Source organism: Aquarana catesbeiana, linkage group LG11, assembly GCF_042186555.1.
Source record: "Aquarana catesbeiana isolate 2022-GZ linkage group LG11, ASM4218655v1, whole genome shotgun sequence".
In the NCBI taxonomy this organism is placed as follows: domain Eukaryota; kingdom Metazoa; phylum Chordata; class Amphibia; order Anura; family Ranidae; genus Aquarana; species Aquarana catesbeiana.
Window position 1 is genome coordinate 10,370,815 of NC_133334.1, and position 22,056 is coordinate 10,392,870.

The window sequence follows — 22,056 nt, forward strand, 5'->3', positions numbered from 1 at the left end:
GTAGCTAGAGTGCATTGTGGCAGCAGTGCGGAGAGAAGTCTTGAACGGTAACAGCAGGGTAAACCAGGAACAGGGTCCGCAGCCAGGCCAGGGGTCAGATACCAAAAGACAGTCCGAGACAGGTACAGGAACAAGCCGGGTCATACACAGAGGGCAGAAGATCGGAGAGTAGTCAGCCAAGCTGGGGTCAGAGCGAGGAGATAAACAGGAACACAGGTCAAGCCGGGCAGAGATCAAGCAGGGGTCTTCAGAGTATACAAGGCACAGGAACACAGGAGCTGTTTGATAATCCAGCAAACTGCAAGTGTCAGTGGCAGGTTTAAATAGGCCGGAGGGGTGTGCCCACAAGATCAGGGCGTGCTCACTAGACTCGCCTGCCACCATGACGGTTACTGGCGGAATTGCCCACAACACGGCCATTTCGCTGACAGTGCCCCCCCCAAGGGGTAACCTCCAGATGCCCAACCGGGCCCATCTTTCGGGTTAACGAACTCGGAATCTCTGAAAAAGTCTAGGAGCAGTATATTGGCTGCAGGTTCCCAAGAACTTTCTTCTGCTGGGTAACCCTTCCACTTTATAGAAAATTGAATGATCCTACCTCTCCGGCAGCAGTCCAGGATGGCCTAAACTTCATACTCTATTTCATCCCCCACAGAAACTGGAGGCGGAGGATCTTCTTTCCTTCCCGAAAAAGGACTAGAGATAACAGCTTTAAGTAAGGAGACATGAAGCACAGGGTGCACTTTATAAGAACTCAGGAGTGACAGTTCAAAGGCTACTGGATTAATCTCCCATCTAATCTTGAATGGGCCAATAAATCTTGGTCCCAATTTCTGGGAGGGACAAGGAAGTTTAAGATTTGCCGAGGAGAGCCAAACCTCATCTCCAACCTTAAAGCTAGGGCTCTCCCCCCTCTTTTTGTCATATTGTTCCTTGTAGTCCTCTTGGGCCTTTTGCATGGTTAACCGGAGAGTTTGAAAGTTAGTCTGAATGGATTTTATCCTGTCTTGAACTGCTGGAACTGAGGTCTCTGGAATGACATTAGGTAGAAATGAAGGATGGAACCCATAGTTAGCCCAAAACGGTGATTGATCGGTGGTTGAGTGTACTGAGTTATTGTATGCGAACTCCGCACAGGGGAGTAACAAGGTCCAGTCATCCTGGGAAGTGGAGCAAAAACAGCGTAAATATTGTTCTAAGGTCTGATTAGTCCTTTCAGTCTGACCGTTGCTCTGGGGGTGATAGGCAGAGGATAGGCAAACTTCAATAGACAAAACTTTGCAGAGCTCTTTCCAAAATCGGGAAGTAAATTGGACCCCTCTATCAGACACAATGCTGTCAGGAAGGCCGTGAAGTCTGACTATCTCTCTTATGAAGGCGTTTGCTGTGTCTGCAGCGGAAGGAGTACCTATCATAGGCACGGAGTGTGACATCTTGGACAGACGGTCTACAACAACTAGAATCGTTGTGAATCTTTCAGAGGGTGGCAGCTCTACTATGAAGTCCATAGATATATTCCTCCATGGTTGTTCTGGTACCGGCAAAGGACGTAGCAGACCCCAAGACTTAATGTTGGACCCCTTGTTTCGCTGGCAGGTAGTGCAGGAGCTTACATACTTTTTGCAATCAGTTTTCAAGGTAGGCCACCAAAAGGATCGCTGAATAAGATCCATAGTTTTCCGTATACCGAAGTAGCCAGCAAGTTGATGATCATGTAAAGTTTGTAAGACCTGGATTCTGGCTTGTTGTGGGACAAAGATCTTGTCCTGATACCAGAGATACCCCCCCTGGCTTCTTAAAGAGGAAGTCTCTGGTTCCTGGCATTGGAGGGAGGCCTGTTCAAGAGAAGACCTTAGATCAGGTTGAATCAAAAGAAAGTTCTGTGGAGACAAGATTGTACTGGATGTTGTTTCTTCTGGGGTATCAGGAAACATTTGGGATAAAGCATCGGCCTTGCCGTTCTTGGAGCCAGGGCGGTAGGTGATGTGAAAGTTGAATCGTGAAAAGAACAGAGCCCAGCGAGCTTGATGGGGTCTCAGGCGTTTGGCAGTGCGGAGGTACTCGAGGTTTCTGTGATCGGTGAATATCATTATTGGGTGTGTGGCTCCCTCAAGAAGGTATCTCCACTCTTCTAAGGCTGTCTTAATGGCCAGAAGCTCATGATCACCTACGTTGTAATTCCTCTCAGGCTGGCTCATTTTCCGGGAGGAGAAGGCCACAGGGTGAAGCAGCGACTTGGGTCCCAGGCGCTGTGAAAGTACTGCTCCTGTAGCTACCTCTGAAGCATCGACCTCTAAAATATAGGGCAGGGCAGGATCGGAGTGTAGAAGAATTGGTGCAGAAGTAAACAAAGACTTCAGCTTCTCAAAGGCAGATTGGGCTTCGGAGGACCACAGGAAGCGAACATGTAGGTGGGTTACTTGGGTTATGGGCGAGATGATGGAAGAGAATTTCCTTATAAATAGGGATGAGCCGAACACCCCCCTGTTCGGTTCGCACCAGAACATGCGAACAGGAAAAAAGTTCGTTCGAACACGCGAACACCGTTAAAGTCTATGGGACACGAACATGAATAATCAAAAGTGCTAATTTTAAAGGCTAATATGCAAGTTATTGTCATAACAAGTGTTTGGGGACCTGGGTCCTGCCCCAGGGGACATGGATCAATGCAAAAAAAAGTTTTAAAAACGTCCGTTTTTTCAGGAGCAGTGATTTTAATAATGCTTAAAGTCAAACAATAAAAGTGTAATATCCCTTTAAATTTCGTACCTGGGGGGTGTCTATAGTATGCCTGTAAAGGGGCGCATGTTTCCTGTGTTTAGAACAGTCTGACAGCAAAATGACATTTTGAAGGAAAAAACCCATTTAAAACTACCTGCGGCTATTGCATTGCCGACAATACACATAGAAGTTCATTGATAAAAACGGCATGGGAATTCCCCAAAGGGGAACCCCGAACCAAAATTAAAAAAAAAAATGATGTGGGAGTCCCCCTAAATTCCATACCAGGCCCTTCAGGTATGGTATGGATATTAAGGGGAACCCTGGCCAAAATTTAAAAAAAAAAAATGACGTGGGGTTCCCCCTAAATTCCATACCAGACCCTTCAGGTGGGTGTACTGGCGGGTCTGCAGGTTCGTGATCGTTCGGACTGTCTCTCCCGCAAACGTCGATCCAGTTGGATAGATAATTGGATGGGACCCTCGAGTGTAGTGGGAATCTCGATCCTGGCCAACTCGTCCTTGAGGGATTCGGAGAGTCCTAGACGGAACTGGTGTAGTAAAGCTGCCTCATTCCAGGCTGTGTCTGCGGACCACCGGCGGAAGTCCAGGGTATAGTCCTCTACTGGTCGCCTACCCCGCTGCAGAGAGTGCAGAGCGGCTTCAGCGGTGGCAGTACGCTGGGGATCCTTGTAAAGTTGTGCCATAGCTGCCAGGAATGCATCCACCGTGCAAATGACTGGACTCTTTTGTTCCCATAAGTTATGGGCCCAGGCCTGAGGTTCATCGGACAGCAAAGAGATGAGGAACCCGACTTTAACAGTCTCTAAAGCAAAAGTCCGGGGTTGCAGGGCTAGGTACAATAGACAGGCAGTCTTGAATGATCTGAACTTTTTCCGGTCTCCGGAGAATCGCTCCGGAATGGGAACTCGGGGTTCTGGAGGCGGGAACATCATCAAGGGAGCCGCAGAGGATTGTTCATGAGCAGGTGACTCTGACAGGTGTTGCAACTTATCCGTTAGTTCAGTGGTTCTCAACTCCTGTCCTCAGGACCCACCAACAGGCCAGGATTGCAAGATAGCTGAAATACATCACAGGTGATATCACTTGCTGCTCAGTGATTGCAGTATTCTAGTCTGCAACTCCCCAAGGTAATACTTAAAATCTGGCCTGTTGGTGGGTCCCGAGGACTGGAGTTGAGAACCACTGCGTTAGTTGCAGATAACCTTGCTGTAATTTCCGAACTGCTTGGGTCAGAGTGGTGGTTTGTTGGCACAAAGTCTCTAATGGGGACACACCTCCGCCGGCCTCAGTCATGGCTGGATTATACTGTCAAGTCTGTAGTGTGAGGCCGGGTTGCTGAGAGGGCGCCCCTTGCGGCTGAGTGCAGCACGTCCCTGGATTTGGGTACAGGGAATGCGATGCACAGAGGTGCATGGGTTGCCAGGGATACTGCAAGCTGGCTGGTTGGCTGTAAGTAGCTAGAGTGCGTTGTGGCAGCCGTGCGGAGAGAAGTCTTGAACGGTAACAGCAGGGTAAACCAGGAACAGGGTCCGCAGCCAGGCCAGGGGTCAGATACCAAAAGACAGTCCGAGAGAGGTACAGGAACAAGCCGGGTCATACACAGAGGGCAGAAGATCGGAGAGTAGTCAGCCAAGCCGGGGTCAGAGCGAGGAGATAAACAGGAACACAGGTCAAGCCGGGCAGAGGTCAAGCAGGGGTCTTTAGAGTATACAAGGCACAATAACACAGGAGCTGTTTGATAATCCAGCAAACTGCAAGTGTCAGTGGCAGGTTTAAATAGGCTGGAGGGGTGTGCCCACAAGATCAGGGCGTGCTCACTAGACTCGCCTGCCACCATGACGGTTACTGGCGGAATTGCCCACAACACGGCCATTTCCCTGACAGGATGTGTTTAGCATGTCCAGTTCTTCTGCCTCTCTGTCACCCCCCTCCCCCCATATTCCTGCAGTTCTCAGCTATGAAAATTCAGTCAAAGCTGCTGTGTAAATACATCAGTTCTACAAACGGAACTGTCTGAATCAGCATTTATCATCTCTGATAAGACAGGAGATAGAGAAATATAAAGTAACAATGTTTATACAGTAATCATTGATCAGACAGGAGATAGATATAAAGTAACATTGTTTATAATTATTGCTAAGATAGGAGATAGAGAAATACAAAGTAACATTGTTTAAACATTGATATATAGGGGCCTTATATAGGGACCCCCAAACTCGGATAAAGCTACCGGGTAATAACTCCCAATTCTTCTCACTACAGAAAGGTACCAGACAGGGGTGCCCTTTATCCCCCCTCCTATTTGCTCTGGCTATAGAGTCCTTATCCCGTGCCATCTCAGAAAATGTGAATATTAAAGGATATCATAAAGGTTCCAAAGATTTTAAACTTAGCCTCTTTGCTGTTGATGTCCTCTTATTTCTAACGAACCCACTGATTGCACTACCCAACCTAATTTCCTTGCTAGACTCATTCCTTGAAATATCAGGCCTAGGGGTTAATTTAGCTAAATGCTCAGCCATGCCAACAAATATCCCAAACGACCTTGCAACCTCCTTGCAGCACCACTTCTCTTTTACCTGGTGCACCCAAACATTTCGCTACCTAGGGATACAGCTTACCCCTACGTTTCAGACACTTTTTCAGGTAAATGATCACCCTATAGTATCAAATGTCAGATCCCTACTAAAAATTTGGGATAAATAACATATTTTATCCCTGGGCAGGGTCACAGCCATTAAAATGGAAATCTTAACTAAGTTATTTTTTTTTCAGATCTCTCCCCATCTATGTTTCTAAATCTTACATTGATTCAATCCAAAGGGATGTTAATAATTTCATATGGCATCACAAAAAGTCGAGATTTCACAAATCACTACTGTATAGACCCCAACTTCTTGGAGGACTGGGCCTTCCGGATCTCTGGTGTTATTATTTATTGGCCAGATTAGCACAAACAGCCCAACGGCATGCTCTCCCTACCAATATACCATGGCTTACATTCGAAGCACAAGCTATTCATCCCTTCCTCCTGTCAGGATTATTGTGGTCCAGATCAATTAAACCTAGTCAATTCACCCCCCTAAACATGATAGTGTACCAATCTATATACCTGTGGTCACGATACGGTAGGAAATACCATCTAGCCTCTCCCCTCTCTCCCTTATACTCCTTTATAGGAGATCCCAACTTCCCCCCAGAATTTCATGATAGAACCCAGTTCCTCCAATGGTGCACAGCTGGAGTAACTACATTCCAATCCTTCAAAGAAGGTCATCACTTCAAAACTTTTCTTCAGCTACAAGCAGAACACAATTCCCCCCTCCAAACTATACAGGTACACACAAATCAAGCACTTCTACCACAGTAGGGGCACCCTGGAATCCTGAGCACATAGCACTCAATATGAACACATATGCACTTACACTTCCAGGGACAAAGGAGTTATTTCCAGACTCTATTGCTTGCTCAATGAGTTTGCCTAATGCCGCGTAAACACGAGCAGACTTTCCGGCATACTTGGTCCGGCGTACCGGAGTCCGTCGGACAATTCGGTCGTATGTGGGCTCCAGCGGACTTTTTTTTCTCAAAAGTTTGACAGACATAGATTTCAAACATGTTTCAAATCTGTCCGACAGACTCGAGTCCGGTCAAAAAGTCCGCTCGTCTGTATGCTAGTCCGACGGACAAAAACCGACGCTAGGGCAGCTATTGGCTACTGGCTATGAACTTCCTTGTTTTAGTCCGGTCGTACGTCATCACGTACGAATTCGACGGACTTTGGTGGATTGTGTGTAGGCAAGTCCGTTCATTCGGAAAGTCCGTCATAAAGTCCGGCGTAAAGTCCGTCGAAAAGTCTTCCGGGCAAAGTATGCCGTAAAATCCGGTCGTGTGTACGCGGCATTAGAAGAAAAAACTAAACCAATGCTTAGCTGGTAGAGAGAGACAGGCCTAACCTTTGAGCCGCCTGGTTGGGAGGAGATGCTGACTAACATGTTTAAAAACATGAGGTCATACTCAATCCGTGAAACAGCTATCAAACTCCACACAAGGTGGTACATGACACCCGTGAAAATCCATTCTATCTACCCTGCGGTATCTCCTCTATGCTTCCGAGGCTGCAATGAGCTAGGCTCACTAACCCACATTTTTTTGGGGCTGTAAACTCCTTAAGCCCATCTGGCAGAAAGCAGCCTCAAAAGCACCCACCATTGCCGGCCGTTTAATCATGCTAACAATGCAAATGTGCCTATGCTTCACTTCTATTCTTGATATCCCTGCACCTTGCAAAAAGCTAATCCACACGCTCTTCGTTGCCATACATTGGGTCACAGCACTGAATTGGCGTTCCTCAGCTCTTCCCTGGCCACAAAGGCTAGTGAGAATAGAAGCTATCAAACAATCCGAACACATTCACCACACAATGTATGATACTATGCATATTTATGATAATAAATGGAAGCATTGGAATACCGCTTTTTTTATGACCTAGAAATGTACTTCTAAGACATCCCAATTGGATGTTCAATTGTCTATACAAAAACACATTGTTAACTGTACGCTTTTTCAGTGTTGATCCCCACTTACGGTACTTGACCGTACACAGTTCACTATATCTGTAGCCGATATACCTTATTCAAGACATTAGACTTTGTCTGACTAATTGTTGTATGTTTATGATCTTTCAATAAAAGCTTTTGTAATCAGAAAAGTGCCTGTGTCAATGGTAACATGTCAATGACTTATGCTAATGGACAAATCCATCTTACTTTTAGGTGCATTCTGCCTGCATTTGAGATCAGTTTGAGAAGCTTCTGTAATTATACAGAGTTCATTGACCTTTGCAATTGACATCCAGTTGACCTCCTTTGGACCTGTTAATTACCTCTTTTTAAACTGCATAAGCCGGCTTTAAGCTGCTTTATTTACATTGCCATAGGATTACATGGGCAGAGAAGCAGTTCTGACATGAAAAATGTTCATTGTTGCACGTTCCTGTTTAATCACAATAGGGTACAATAACCGGACAGTGCTAAATTAACATTTTAGAAAAAAAAATTGTACTTAGCTAGATTTGTAGATTTATTTTTTTTCCTGTTTAAAAAAGTTCCATTGGATTAACTCTGAGAAATATTTCAGCTCTTTCACTGTGTTCCTTCTACAGTCCGATATTTCATTATTACAAAAATCTGCTTTCTTTTTTCTATGGCATTGAGAAAATAAGTGAAAACCCACAAATATTACAGAATATTTCCTTTGGATATCATGCGTTTGATTCTTGTGGAGATGAATTAAAGGCAGTTAAGAGCGTCCTCCAGATTTTATCTGGACCGGGGAAAACTGTTCCAAACTATTCTTGTGCGAAGCATAACAAGACCATTGCATTTATTGGAGATCACTATTCTAAAACAATGCTACCTATATCCCAGCTATTGAGTGTATATAACTACACTCAGGTGAGTAGAAAGTGAATTATCCCATAAATTAAATTGGGATTAGCAACTCATCCCACCTCAGTTATTGTATAGACATATGATATGTAAATTATACAAGTTCCATGGTAAGTTTGGATCAGTAGCATTACATGTTGGAACCTTGACACTGTCATGTTGGGGTACAGTGATTGATAAAGAAAGTGTCAGGCTGGTAGTTTCTGTCCTGGATTTTTTCTTTAGGCCCCTTTCACCTGTCAGTTTTTCAGGCAGAGCCGATCAGACCACCCATTGCCCTCTATGGAGCAGAAGATGTCAATGAACATGTGTCCGTTGACACCCGCCGACATTCAATCTGATCCTATACGCTAAATATCCGTTCCCCATCTGTCTGGAGGATCTCATCAGATGGCAGTTGGGTGTTAATGGACATGTGGTCCATTTACATCTGATTCATCTGGAATCTGTCCGCTGATTCACAATGAGCAGGCCATAGATTATGTAATTTGATTTCCTTTCAACATTGCAAGAAAGAAAATTGCTTGACTCCCCCAACAACACAGTCAGTATTGATGTGAGAATCCCTCCCGCAGAGCTATTGTGTTCTGCTGGACACGAGACTTCCCTGCTGGCAGAACACAATGATTAGTGTTGCCGGCTACAGCTGGCAGCACCAATCGTTTGGTAAAAACCCAACCCCCAAAAACCCAACCCGATCGATGGATCAACTTGTATACAACCAGGGTGCCCATACATGGATCGGAATAAGGCTAGTCCCTGTAAACAACTGGACTTTTTTTTTCTTCCTACGCTGCAGGGTAATGTCATAATGTGCTAGTATGCATCACATACTAGCACACGATGTGAAACTTACCTTAAAATGAGGTTCTTCCATGCCGAAATGTCAGCGCTGCAGGGGCTCTCATCTTTCATTAGAGCCTGAGGCTCTAATTAGCTTCAAAAAAGGGTGGGCTCAGGGCACATAGCACTGCACCCTGAGCCCACCCAGTTGTGTGACAATAGCAAATTATTATTCACTATTGTCTTCCTGATTCTCCTCCCGGCCAATCAGGAAGCGGGTCCTGAGTCCCGATTGGCCAGGGAGACTTAGGACTCCAGGACCCACTTCCTGTTCGGCCGGGAGGAGAAGGAACGGCCCCAGAGTGTGGAGTAGATGGTGTGAGGAGCAGCAGCCCTATGATCCTTGTCATCTGCCTCCTGAGGAAAGGAGGACTCTGATCGCTGCCTTCCTGTCTGTCTCCCACGGGGGTGTGAGGGGGATCGCCGCCTTCCCATCCATCTCCCATGGTGGGGGGTGAGTATTGGTTTGGCACCCCCCAAGATATTAAGCACCAGCCACCACTGCATAGATTTCTAATAAGCAATACATTGAATGAATTAATGAATAATGTATGATAATGAACAATAAATAAATTAGTTAATGATTGAATGAATAAATGAATAACAAATGCTCTTTTGTATTTAAAACTTACTTTGCAACCTCTTATTTTAGGAAACTCAAAGAGTTTGCATATTGCCCTACCTTTGTCTCAACTTTTTTTTCTTTCTGAATGTTCCTCTATGAGAATTTTACTCTTATAATGAGAAAAAAAAAAAAAAAAATTGTGAATTTGGATTTGGATTGGATTTTGATTGGATTTGATCTAAATTTGGATTTGGATTTAAATTTGAAGGCCTCCTGTCCCTTCTGTATTGAACTGTACTGTAATTGTGCTGTCCCCCCTCTACATTGTAAAGCTCTGCATAAACTGTTGGCGCTATATAAATCTCGTATAATAATAATAATAATAACTGCGTTTGGCCCTTCGTTCAACTGACTTCCCTATTGGTCATTAGGGTCTCCCGTCACATTTTAAGACCAGTATACAGAGACAGACCAGCTTTACAGGAAAAGACATTTCAAAAGCTATAACTCCTGTCCACCAATGTATGCATCATGTGTTCAGTTTGCCTCCCCACATCTGAGATTAGTTTACAGAACATGTACATTACAGTAAATCCCAACATACCTGTACTGCAACACACTACACTACACACATTGCATCCACAAGGATTATTTACTATTTTTAAGTGGTTGTAAACCTCAGACATGAAATATGAACAAAGCATTTCCCTCTATAGTATGTGCTTGTCCCAGCCCAAAGCACTGAGTGTCATTTCTGTCTGCTGCCTCCTTCTTCTGCTATCGGTGTAAGTCACTTCTGACAATTGTCCTGACACCAAGAGATAAAAAAGGTGACAGGGGAGGGAGCTCCAGCGCACAGCCTTTGATTGACAGCCTCAGCTCTGTTCCTGTGTGCTGTAAGAAGGGGGACGTGTCCCTCCCCTCCAATCAGCTCTTATGCCGCGTACACACGGTCAGATGTTTCGACTACAAAAGTTCGACAGCCGTCCGACAGACTTTCAACGAACTTTTGGCGGACTTGCGATGGACTTTTGGCGGACTTGCGATGGACTTTCTAACGAACGGACTTAACTACATACGATCACACAAAAGTCTGACGGATTCGTACGTGATGACGTACACCGGACTAAAATAAGGAAGTTGATAGCCAGTAGCCAATAGCAGCCCTAGCGTCGGTTTTGTCCGTCGGACTAGCACACAGACGAGCGGATTTCTGGGTCCGGCGGAGTTACGACGTAAAGATTTGAAGCAAGTTCCAAATCTAAACCTTGTCAGGTTTGCGACTGAAAAAGTCTGCTAAAGGTCCGGTGGAGCCCACACACGATCGGATTGTCCGCCGGATTTGGTCCGTCGGCGTCCATCGGACCAGTCCGGTCGAAAAGTCCGACCGTGTGTACGCGGCATTAGAGTTCTCCTTACAGAGATCTGCAGAGCTTAACCATTTGCCTACTAGGCCAATTCTGAAATTTCTCTCCTACATGTAAAAATCATGATTTTTTTGCTAGAAAATTACACAGAACCCCCAAACATTATATAGCAGAGACCCTAGAGAATAAAATAGTTGTTGTTGCAACTTTTTATCTCACACAATATTTGCGCAGCAATTTTTCAAATGTATTTTTATTGAAAAAAATAAAAATAGTTTCATGCATTAAAAAAAAAAACAGTAAAGTTAGCCCAATTTTTTTGCATATTATGAAATATGATGTTACGCCAAGTAAATAGATACCTAACATGTCACACTTCAACTTTGCACACGCTTGTGGAATGGTGGCAAACTTCGGTACTTAAAAATCTCCATAAGCTATGGTTTAAAAATTTTTACAGGTTACCGGTTTTGAGTTACAGAGGAGGTCTAGGGCTAGAGTTATTGCTCTTGCTCTAACGATCGCGGTGATACCTCACATGTGTGGTTTGAATGCCGTTTACATATGTGGGCACGACTTACGTATGCATCCGCTTCTGCAGGGGGAGCACACGGGGACAGGGGTGCTTTACATTCTTTTATTGTTATTTTTATTATTTTACTTTTTTTTTTTTTGATCACTTTTATTTTTATTACAAGGAATGTAAACATCCCTTGTAATATAAATAAGCATGACAGGTCCTCTTTATGGAGAGATCTGGGGTCTTTAAGTCTCACCTCTAGGCTGGGAAGCTTGAAATTAAAAAAAAAAAAAAAAAAACGATCCTGGGTTCCCAGCCGAGGCGGTGGCATTTTTTCAAATGCAGAGGGTGGACGTGAGGTCATAACATCGCGCCCAGCCTCAGAACGGTCATAGAGACTCCGGGGACCATCTGGCCCACCGGAGATCTCTACGGTCATCATCTGGTTCCTTCTCCGGTTCGCTGAATGCATGGGTGAGCCGGGAGAAGCACCGGAGGGTGGCGGGAGGGGGGAACGTCCCCTCCAACCGCCTGTAAGAACGATCAAGCAGCTGATATGATTGTTCTTATGGTGAAGGGAATCGCTGGCTGTAAATAAAGATATCTGAATGATGCTTAAACTGCACCCATCATTCCGATATCACTGCCAGACTGGCCCAATTTAATTTTGCAAACACACACAAAAACAGTATATAAACTATACGCAGTTACCATGACCAGTGACATTAAATTACTAATCAGTTACCGTGACCAGTGGCATTAAATTATTCATCAGTTACCGTGGCCAGTGGCAGTAATTATTTATCAGTTACCGTGGCCAGTGGCATTAAATTATTCATCAGTTATCATGACCAGTGGCATTAAATTATTCATCAGTTACCATGACCAGTGACATTAAATTACTAATCAGTTACCGTGACCAGTGGCATTAAATTATTCATCAATTACCGTGACCAGTGACATTAAATTACTAATCAGTTACCGTGACCAGTGGCATTAAATTATTCATCAATTACCGTGACCAGTGACATTAAATTACTAATCAGTTACCGTGACCAGTGACATTAAATTACTAATCAGTTACCGTGACCAGTGGCATTAAATTACTAATCAGTTGCCGTGACCAGTGGCATTAAATTATTCATCAGTTACCGTGGCCAGTGGCAGTAATTATTTATCAGTTACCGTGGCCAGTGGCATTAAATTATTCATCAGTTATCATGACCAGTGGCATTAAATTATTCATCAGTTACCGTGACCAGTGACATTAAATTACTAATCAGTTACCGTGACCAGTGACATTAAATTACTAATCAGTTACCGTGACCAGTGACATTAAATTACTAATCAGTTACCGTGACCAGTGACATTAAATTACTAATCAGTTACCGTGACCAGTGACATTAAATTACTAATCAGTTGCCGTGACCAGTGGCATTAAATTATTCATCAGTTACCGTGGCCAGTGGCATTAAATTATTCAACAGTTACCATGGCCAGTGGCAATCAATTATTCATCAATTACTGTGCCCAGTGACATTAAATTACTAATCAGTTACTGTGACCAGTGGAATTAAATTATTCATCAATTTCCGTGGCCAGTGACATTAAATTACTAATCAGTTACTGTGACCAGTGGCATTAAATTAATAATTGACCACAGGCATTAAATTAATATTAATGCCACTGATCACGGTAACTGATTAATAATTTAATGCCACTGGTCAATTATTAATTTAATGCCACTGGTCAATTATTAATTTAATGCCACTGGTCATGGTAACTGATGAATAATTTAATGCCACTGGTCACGGTAAGTGATTAATAATCACTTACCGTGACCAGTGGCATTAAATTATTAATCAGTTACCATAAGTGGCAGTACATTTACCCCTACCCCCTCCCCCCGCCATGCTGCATATTACAGATACAGAAATCACAGACACTGACAGTAACAGACTCAGTTTTATTAATCATGCCATGCAGCCTGCATCCGTATAGCATCTGATGATTAGCTTATTTAGTGCTTACTTGAATCACACTATTGATTTGGTCGGGTCCCTGTCTGTGCTGTTGTCTATACTTGCTGCAACTTGGAATTTTCCGGTTCCGGAATCCGAATCCTCCTCCTCAGTGGCGCTGGCTCGGCTCCTCTTGGTTGCAGGCTTGCAGGCTTGCTACACTACGCTCCTCCTATGCCCCTGGGCCGCCTCCGCCCTCCGGGCCGTGAGTGACGTCACGGCGCCGGGACAAGGAGGCCGAGGCTATAATGTTAGGGGGAGTAACAAGTGAGTGGCAGCGTCATGATGATGCTGCTTGTGTGCCACCGCTCGCCGGGTGCAGGAGCGAAGCCGAGCCGCCTGCGCCCAGCGTTATTATTCTAACACAATACAGACTCGGAGAGAGAGAACTGTAGAGAGTCAGTCACTGTCTGACAACTGGCCTGGCCCACTGCCAATCGGCCTACCGGGAAACTCCCAGTAGTCCCGATGGCCAGTACAGGCCTGATAAGGTGATACTCCCTAACAGGAGGAATGAATGAACCACCACAGAACTCCATAGCGCTGTGCTAGTTCATTTAGAACTACAAGCCGCCAGCTGCAAAGGATGGCACAGCTGTATTGATTTCTAAAAGTGACAGCTGGTATGGGAAACCTCTCCCCGTACTGCGGTCACAGGGAGGGGGGAATTGGGAAGCGGCTGCAGCACGATCCTACAGACTTTAGGGGGGCTGGAGTGTGGGCTGCGGAAGTAGAAAAACATCCTAACATTAGTGGGAGTAAACAATGCTCAATCTTTAGTATAGGGGGAAGGAATAGTGCCTCGTTGTTGGTGTCAGTGGATGGAATAGTGCCCCATTATTGGTGTCAGTGGATGGAATAGTGCCCCATTATTGGTGTCAGTGGATGGAATAGTGCCCCTTTGTTGGTGTCAGTGGATGGAATAGTGCCCCGTTGTTGGTGTCAGTGGATGGAATAGTGCCCCTTTGTTGGTGTCACTGGATGGAATAGTGCCCCATTATTGGTGTCAGTGGATGGAATAGTGCCCCATTATTGGTGTCAGTGGATGGAATAGTGCCCCTTTGTTGGTGTCAGTGGATGGAATAGTGCCCCGTTGTTGGTGTCAGTGGATGGAATAGTGCCCCTTTGTTGGTGTCACTGGATGGAATAGTGCCCCATTATTGGTGTCAGTGGATGGAATAGTGCCTCATTTTTGGTGTCAGTGAGAGGAGTAGTGCTCCAAGGGCCGGAAAAGGGCAAGCCCAGGGAGACCACTGATTTAAAGGATAAGTTCAGCAGTGAACAAAAACATATCACCCTGTTGTATAAATGAACCTATAACTTGTTACTTTTATTTTTGTTTCTTTTGTAAAGTTTATTATCTGTTTCTCTGAGCCCTTTTTTATGAGCACATCGTACAGAGATTACACTGCTATCATGTAAATGGAATCTGTGTCTTCTGTAAAGTAAAAGTGAAACAAGGTTCAGATAATGTTGGTTAATTCATACGGATCAGACGTCTCTCACAGTTCTCTTGAAGTGGATCCACTTAGGATGGAGCAATGAGGACTGGGCTGAAAATTCTGCATATAATCTTCTTTCTTCTCCTCCTAGGATCAGGTCAGTGTCACTCTTCTGTGTTTAATGTCATTGTACCCGAGGATACATTACAGAGCCATATGACACAGGTTGTTTTTTGCAATGCTGCTATTACTGTTATTATCATTCTTCTTCTTCTTCTTCTTCTTCTTCTTACTATTATTATTCATTACTATTACATTACAATGCTGAACAACAGAGGTTCTCAGACAGTACTACAATGTGCAAAACAAAACCAAAGAAATTCCCACCTCAACTTACCGATCAGTCTGTCACCAACCAAATTATCCGGTCTAACAGTATGTGTTAAAAACAGGGGTTTAGTCTGCACACATTTACAAATACAGTGTATTGGCCAAGGCACCCTGATATTTTCTGTAGTCCTAACTCTAAATTATGAGAGCCTCCACAGGGGAAGTGCATGCAATCTTCTGACAGCCCTCCATTCTGTGTTCAGCAATCCATATGTAGAGTTAAAGGGGTTGTAAAGCCTAAACATTTTTTACCTTATTACATTCCTTGTATTAAGATAAAAAATGTTTAGGTGTCACCTTCCCTCCTCAGCCCCCCTTTACTTACCTGAGCCCTCGTTTGATCCAGCACCGTGTACGTCTGCAGCTCTTCTCTCCCCTCACTTCTGGGTCTCGCTGGCTTTGCTGGGGCACCGGAAATCCATTGTCTCCCAGTGCTGTCAATCAAAGCCAGGGGCAAGGGAGCGGGGGGGGGGGGCGTCGGTGTCAATGGACGCAGCTCGGGTACAAGCACGAGAAGCGGCGTACCATGGGGGGCACTGGAGAGAGGAGAAGGGCCAGGAGCCTGAATAGAGGAGGTTCGCAGCCGCTCTGTTCAATTCAATTGCACGGAGCAGGTAAGTATAGACATGTTATTTATTTATTTTTTAAATTGCCTTTACAATACTTCTAAAACATAGGTCAAGGCAAAAAAAACAAAACATCTTTCATATATTTCTACAATACAGTACATGCCCCCCCCCCCTGTTTTATCCCTTTAAACACACTGCAATTACAGGAAAATAACTGTTAAAGTGCCGACATAGTTGAGTTCTGTCCATTATTTTATTTATTTATTTTCATTTGCACTAATCTGTTTAATTTTAAGGACAAGCTTTTTAGGGGGTTCTACCCCAATTCTCAGTCCCAGCAGTACTTATACACAAAGGTTTAGCAAAATGTTAGGAAAAAATTACAAAGGCAACAATTCCTGGAAAAAAAAAAACAGGGTAATAAAAGTTTAGATAAGTTATAGGTTGGACTTGATGGACTTGTGTCTTTTTTAACCTCACCTACTATGTATATATGTTATATTATAGAATAACAAATAGAGAAGTGCACTATGGAATGGGAGGAGGGTTATAAAATTTGAAAGGCAAACTCCACATTTATTGTCATGCATTATTGTCTGTGAATTATTATCCATAATGTAAGGTTTTCTTTTCCTACATTAGTCTGGTTGTGAGAGATAATGGTCCATACAGTAGGTGTGCAGGAATCATGTGATGTATTCTCTACATATATTTGGACTTTAGGTGCCCTTTTTGCCTCTTTTTTATGAACACTTTATGTATTAATAAATACACTTTTTTATCTTTATACTTATGATTGGTGTACATATATGTTTTATCTCAAGCATGGGGACTACCATTTAAAAGCCCATCTTCTACAATACTTTTCCTTTCTAATATAAGCCGGGCTGGTGTCCCCTAGGTGTGGAGTGTGTGGAACATGGGTTTCCCTCTCTATTAGTCCCTCACTCTATCGTCATTGGCATATGCGCACTGAAGCAATGGCATGTCCGTGCTGTTGCTTCAGTTAGTGTGCGGTTACCAGCGGCTCTCGTGCGCATGTGCGGGAGTGACGTTATCGCGGCTTCGGCCAATCACAGCGCCAGAGCCCGCGATACCCAGAAGTAACTCCGGGAGAGATGTTGTCGGCCGGAGTGGTGTACGAGGACCGCTGCGGGGGCTTTGAGCTAAGGTAAGTAATTCATAATGAGCTAGTATGCTGTGCATACTATGCTATGCTGTGGACTGAAGGCAGGAGCAGCACTGCATGGAGAGCGGCTGCCTGAATGAACTTTTCATGTTAACCAGGAGGTGATTGGCTGCTGGGATGCAAGGGGCAGTCCTAGCTAACAATCACCAGCTTGTTAATATGAAAAGTTAACCCGGAAGCTCTCATCCTCCATCCAGTGCTGCTGTACCTCCACCTTCAGTCCAGAGTTGTCCCACCTCCTGCTCTCTGCAAGGTAGGAGAAGAGAGTGAAGGGAGCAAAGGACATGGCTGTGAACCTGTGTAGGATGGGTGCAGGGATCATGTACAGGGGTGCAGTGCTGTGTGGGGGGGATCATGTACAGGGGGGCAGTGCTGTGTGGGGGGATCATGTACAGGGGTGCAGTGCTGTGTGTGGGGGGATCATGTACAGGGGTGCAGTGCTGTGTGGGGGGATCATGTACAGGGGTGCAGTGCTGTGTGGGGGGATCATGTACAGGGGGGCAGTGCTGTGTGGGGGGGAGATCATGTACAGGGGGGCAGTGCTGTGTAGGGGGATCATGTACGGGGGGCAGTGCCGTGTGTGGGGGGATCATGTACAGGGGGCAGTGCTGTGTGTGGGAGAATCATGTACAGGGGGGCAGTGCTCTGTGTGTGTGGAGGGGGGATCATGTACAGGGGGCAGTGCTGTGTGGGGGGATCATGTACAGGGGTGCAGTGCTGTGTGGGGGATCATGTACAGGGGGCAGTACTGTGTGGGGGGATCATGTACGGGGGGCAGTGCCGTGTGTGGGGGGATCATGTACAGGGGAGCAGTGCTGTATGGGGGGATCATGTACAAAGGACAGTGCTGTGTGTGGGAGAATCATGTACAGGGGGGCAGTGCTCTGTGTGTGTGGGGGGGGATCATGTACAGGGGGCAGTGCTGTGTGTGGGCTGGGGGTCATGTACAGGGGGCAGTGCTGTGTGTGGGGGGATCATGTACAGGGGGCAGTGCTGTGTGTGTGGGGGGGGGATCAGGTACAGGGGGGTAGTGCTGTGTGAGGTGTCCATGTACAGGGGGGAAGTGCTGTGTGTGTGGGGGATTGTGTACAGAGGGGCAGTGCTGTGTGTGGGGGGATCATGTACAGGGGGGTAGTGCTGTGTGAAGTGTCCATGTACAGGGGGAAGTGCTGTGTGTGGAGGGGTCATGTACAGGGGGGCAGTGCTGTGTGTGTGTGGGGGGGTCATGTACAGGGGGACAGTGCTGTGTGTGTGTGGGGGGGTCATGTACAGGGGGACCAATGCTGTGTGTGGGGGATCATGTACTGGAGCAGTGCTCTGTGTGGGGGGGATCATGTACAGGGGGCAGTGCTGTGTCTGTGGGGGGTCATGAACAGGGGGGCAGTGCTGTGTGTCTGTGTGGGGAGGGGGTCATGTACAGGGGGCAGTGCTGTGTGTGGGGGGAGGTCATGTACAGGGGGCAGTGCTATTTGTGTGTGTGGGGATCATGTACAGGGGCAGTGCTCTGTGTGGGGGGATCATGTACAGGGAGCAGTGCTGTGTGTGTGTGGAGAGGGGGTCATGTACAGGGGGCAGTGCTGTGTGTGTGTGGAGAGGGGGTCATGTACAGGGGGCAGTGCTGTGTGTGTGGGGGGTCATGTACAGGGGCCAGTGCTATGCGTGTGTGTGTGGGGGGGGTCATGTACAGGGGGGACAGTGCTGTGTGGGGGGGGGAATTATGTACAGGGGCCATTGCTGTGTGTGGGGGATCATGTACAGGGGCAGTGCTGTGTGTGGGGGATCATGTACAGGGGGGCAGTGCTGTGTGTGTGGGGGTCATGTACAGGGGCAGTGCTGTGTGTGGGGGATCATGTACAGGGGCAGTGCTGTGTGTGGGGGATCATGTACAGGGGGGCAGTGCTGTGTGTGTGTGGGGGAAGGGTCATGTACAGGGGAGCAGTGCTGTGTGTGTGGGGTGGTCATGTACAGTGGACAGTGCTGTGTGTGTGTGTGGGGTGGTCATGTACAGTGGACAGTGCTGTGTGTGTGTGTGCGTGGAGGGATCGTGTACAGGGGGCAGGGCTGTGTGTGGGGGCTTATGTACAGGGGGGCAGTGCTGTGTGTGTGGGGGTCATGTACAGGGGGGCAGTGCTGTGTGTGTTTGGGGGTCATGTACAGGGGCCATCGCTGTGTGTGTGTGGGGGGGTCATTTACAGGAAGCAGTGCTGTGGGGGGGTCATGTACAGGGGGGCAGTGCAGTGTGTGGTGGTCATGTACAGGGAGCAGTGCTGTGTGTGTGTGTGGGGTGGTCATGTACAGGGGGACAGTGCTGTGTGTGTGTGTGTGTGCGCGCGGAGGGATCATGTACAGGGGGCAGTGCTGTGTGGGGGGGATTATGTACAGGGGGGCAGTGCTGTGTGTGTGGGGGGGTCATGTACAGGGGGACAGTGCTGTGTGTGTTTGGGGGTCATGTACAGGGGCCATCGCTGTGTGTGTGTGTGTGGGGGGGGTCATGTACAGGTGGTCAGTGCTGTGTGTGGGGGTCATGTACAGGTGGTAAGTGCTGTGTGTGTGTGGGGGGGTCATGTACAGGGGGCAGTTCTCTGTGTGTGTTTGGAGGTCATGTACAGGGGGCAATGCTGTGTGTGTGTGTGGGGGGGTCATGTACAGGGGGCAGTGCTGTGTGAGGGAGTCATGTACAGGGGACAGTGCTGTGTGTGTGGGGGGGTCATGTACGGGGGGACAGTGATGTGTGTGGGGGTCATGTACAAGGGCCATCGCTGTGTGTGTTTGTGTGGGAGGATCATGTACAGGGGGAGTGCTGTGTGTGGGGGATCATGTACAGGGGGGCAGTGCTGTGTGGTGGGATCATCTACAGGGGGCAGTGCTGTGTATGGGGGTCATGTACAGGTGGTAAGTGCTGTGTGTGTGTGTGTGTGTGTGTGTGGGGGTCATGTACAGGGGGCAGTGCTGTGTGTGTGTGGGGATCATGTACAGGGGCAGTGCTGTGCATGGGGGATTATGTACAGGGGGGGCAGTGCTGTGGTTGGGGGGGTCATGTACAGAGGGACAGTTCTGTGTGTGGGGGTCATGTACAAGGGCCATTGCGGTGTGTTCGTGTGGGAGGATCATGTACAGGGGGGAGTGCTGTGTTTGAGGGATCATGTATAGGGGGCACTGCTGTGTGTGGGGGATCATGTACAGGGGGCAGTGCTGTGTGGTGGGATCATCTACAGGGGGGCAGTGCTGTGTGTGGGGGTCATGTACAGGTGGTCAGTGCTGTGTGTGGGGGTCATGTACAGGTGGTAAGTGCTGTGTGTGTGTGTGTGGGGGGGGGGGGTCATGTACAGGGGACAGTGCTGTGTGAGGGGGTCATGTACAGGGGCCATTGATGTGTGTGTGTGGGGGGGGGATCATGTACAGGGGGGCAGTGCTGTGTGTGGGGGTCATGTACAGGGGCCATTGATGTGTGTGTGTGTGGGGGGGGGTCATGTACAGGGAGGCAGTGCTGTGGTTGGGGGGGGTCATGTACAGGGGGACAGTTCTGTGTGTGGGGGTCATGTACAAGGGCCATCGCTGTGTGTGTTCGTGTAGGAGGATCATGTACAGGGGGCAGTGCTGTGTGTGGGGGATCATGTATAGAGGGCAGTGCTGTGTGTGGGGGGATCATGTACAGGGGGGCAGTGCTGTGTGGTGGGATCATCTACAGGGGGGCAGTGCTGTGTGTGTGTGTGTGTGTGTGTGTGTGGGGGGGATCATGTACAGGGGGTCAGTGCTGTGTGTGGGGGGATCATGTACAGGGGGGCAGTGCTGTGTGTGGGGGATCATGTACAGAGGGGCAGTGCTGTGTGTGGGGGGATCATGTACAGGGGGGCAGTGCTGTGTGTGGGGGGATCATGTACAGGTGGTCAGTGCTGTGTGGGGGGATCATGTGTGGGGTTCATGTACAGGTGGTCAGTGCTGTGTGTGGGGGTCATGTACAGGTGGTAAGTGCTGTGTGTGTGGGAGGGGTCATGTACAGGGGACAGTGCTGTGTGTGTGTGGGGGTCATGTACCGGGGACAGTGCTGTGTGTGGGGGTAATGTACAGGGGGGCAGTGCTGTGTGTGGGGGGATCATGTACAGGGGCCATTGCTGTGTGTGTTTGTGTAGGGGTATTATGTACAGCGGGGGAGTGCTGTGTGTGGGGGGATTATGAAAAGGGGGGCAGTGCTGTGTGTGGGGGGGTCATGTACAGGTGGTCAGTGCTGTGTGTGGGGGTCATGTACAGGTGGTCAGTGCTGTGTGTGGGGGTCATGTGTGGGGGTCATGTACAGGTGGTCAGTGCTGTGTGTGGGGGTCATGTACAGGTGGTAAGTGCTGTGTGTGGGCTGGGGGTCATGTACAGGGGGCAGTGCTGTGTGTGTGTGTGTGTGGGGGGGGTCATGTACAGGGGACAGTGCTGTGTGTGGGGGTCATGTACAGGGGCCATCGCTGTGTGTGTTTGTGTGGGGGGGGGATCATGTACAGGGGGCAGTGCTGTGTGTGGGGGGATCATGTATAGGGGCACTGCTGTGTGTGGGGGGATCATGTACAGGGGGCAGTGCTGTGTGGGGGATCATCTACAGGGGGGCAGTGCTGTGTGTGGGGGGATCATGTATAGGGGCACTGCTGTGTGTGGGGGGATAATGAACAGGGGGGCAGTGCTGTTTGTGGGGGGATCATGTACAGGGGGGCAGTGCTGTGTGTGGGGGGATCATGTACAAGGGCAGTGCTGTGTGTGGGGGGATCATGTACAGGGGGCAGTGCTGTGTGTGGGGGGATCATGTACAGGGGGCAGTGCTGTGTGTGGGGGCATTTAAAGGGGGCAGTGTTGTGTGTGTGTGCGGGGGATCATGTACAGGGGGGCAAGTGCTGTGTGTAGGGGGATCATGTACAGGGGGCAGTGCTGTGTGTGGGGGGGATCATGTACAGGGGCAGTGCTGTGTGAGGGAGTCAT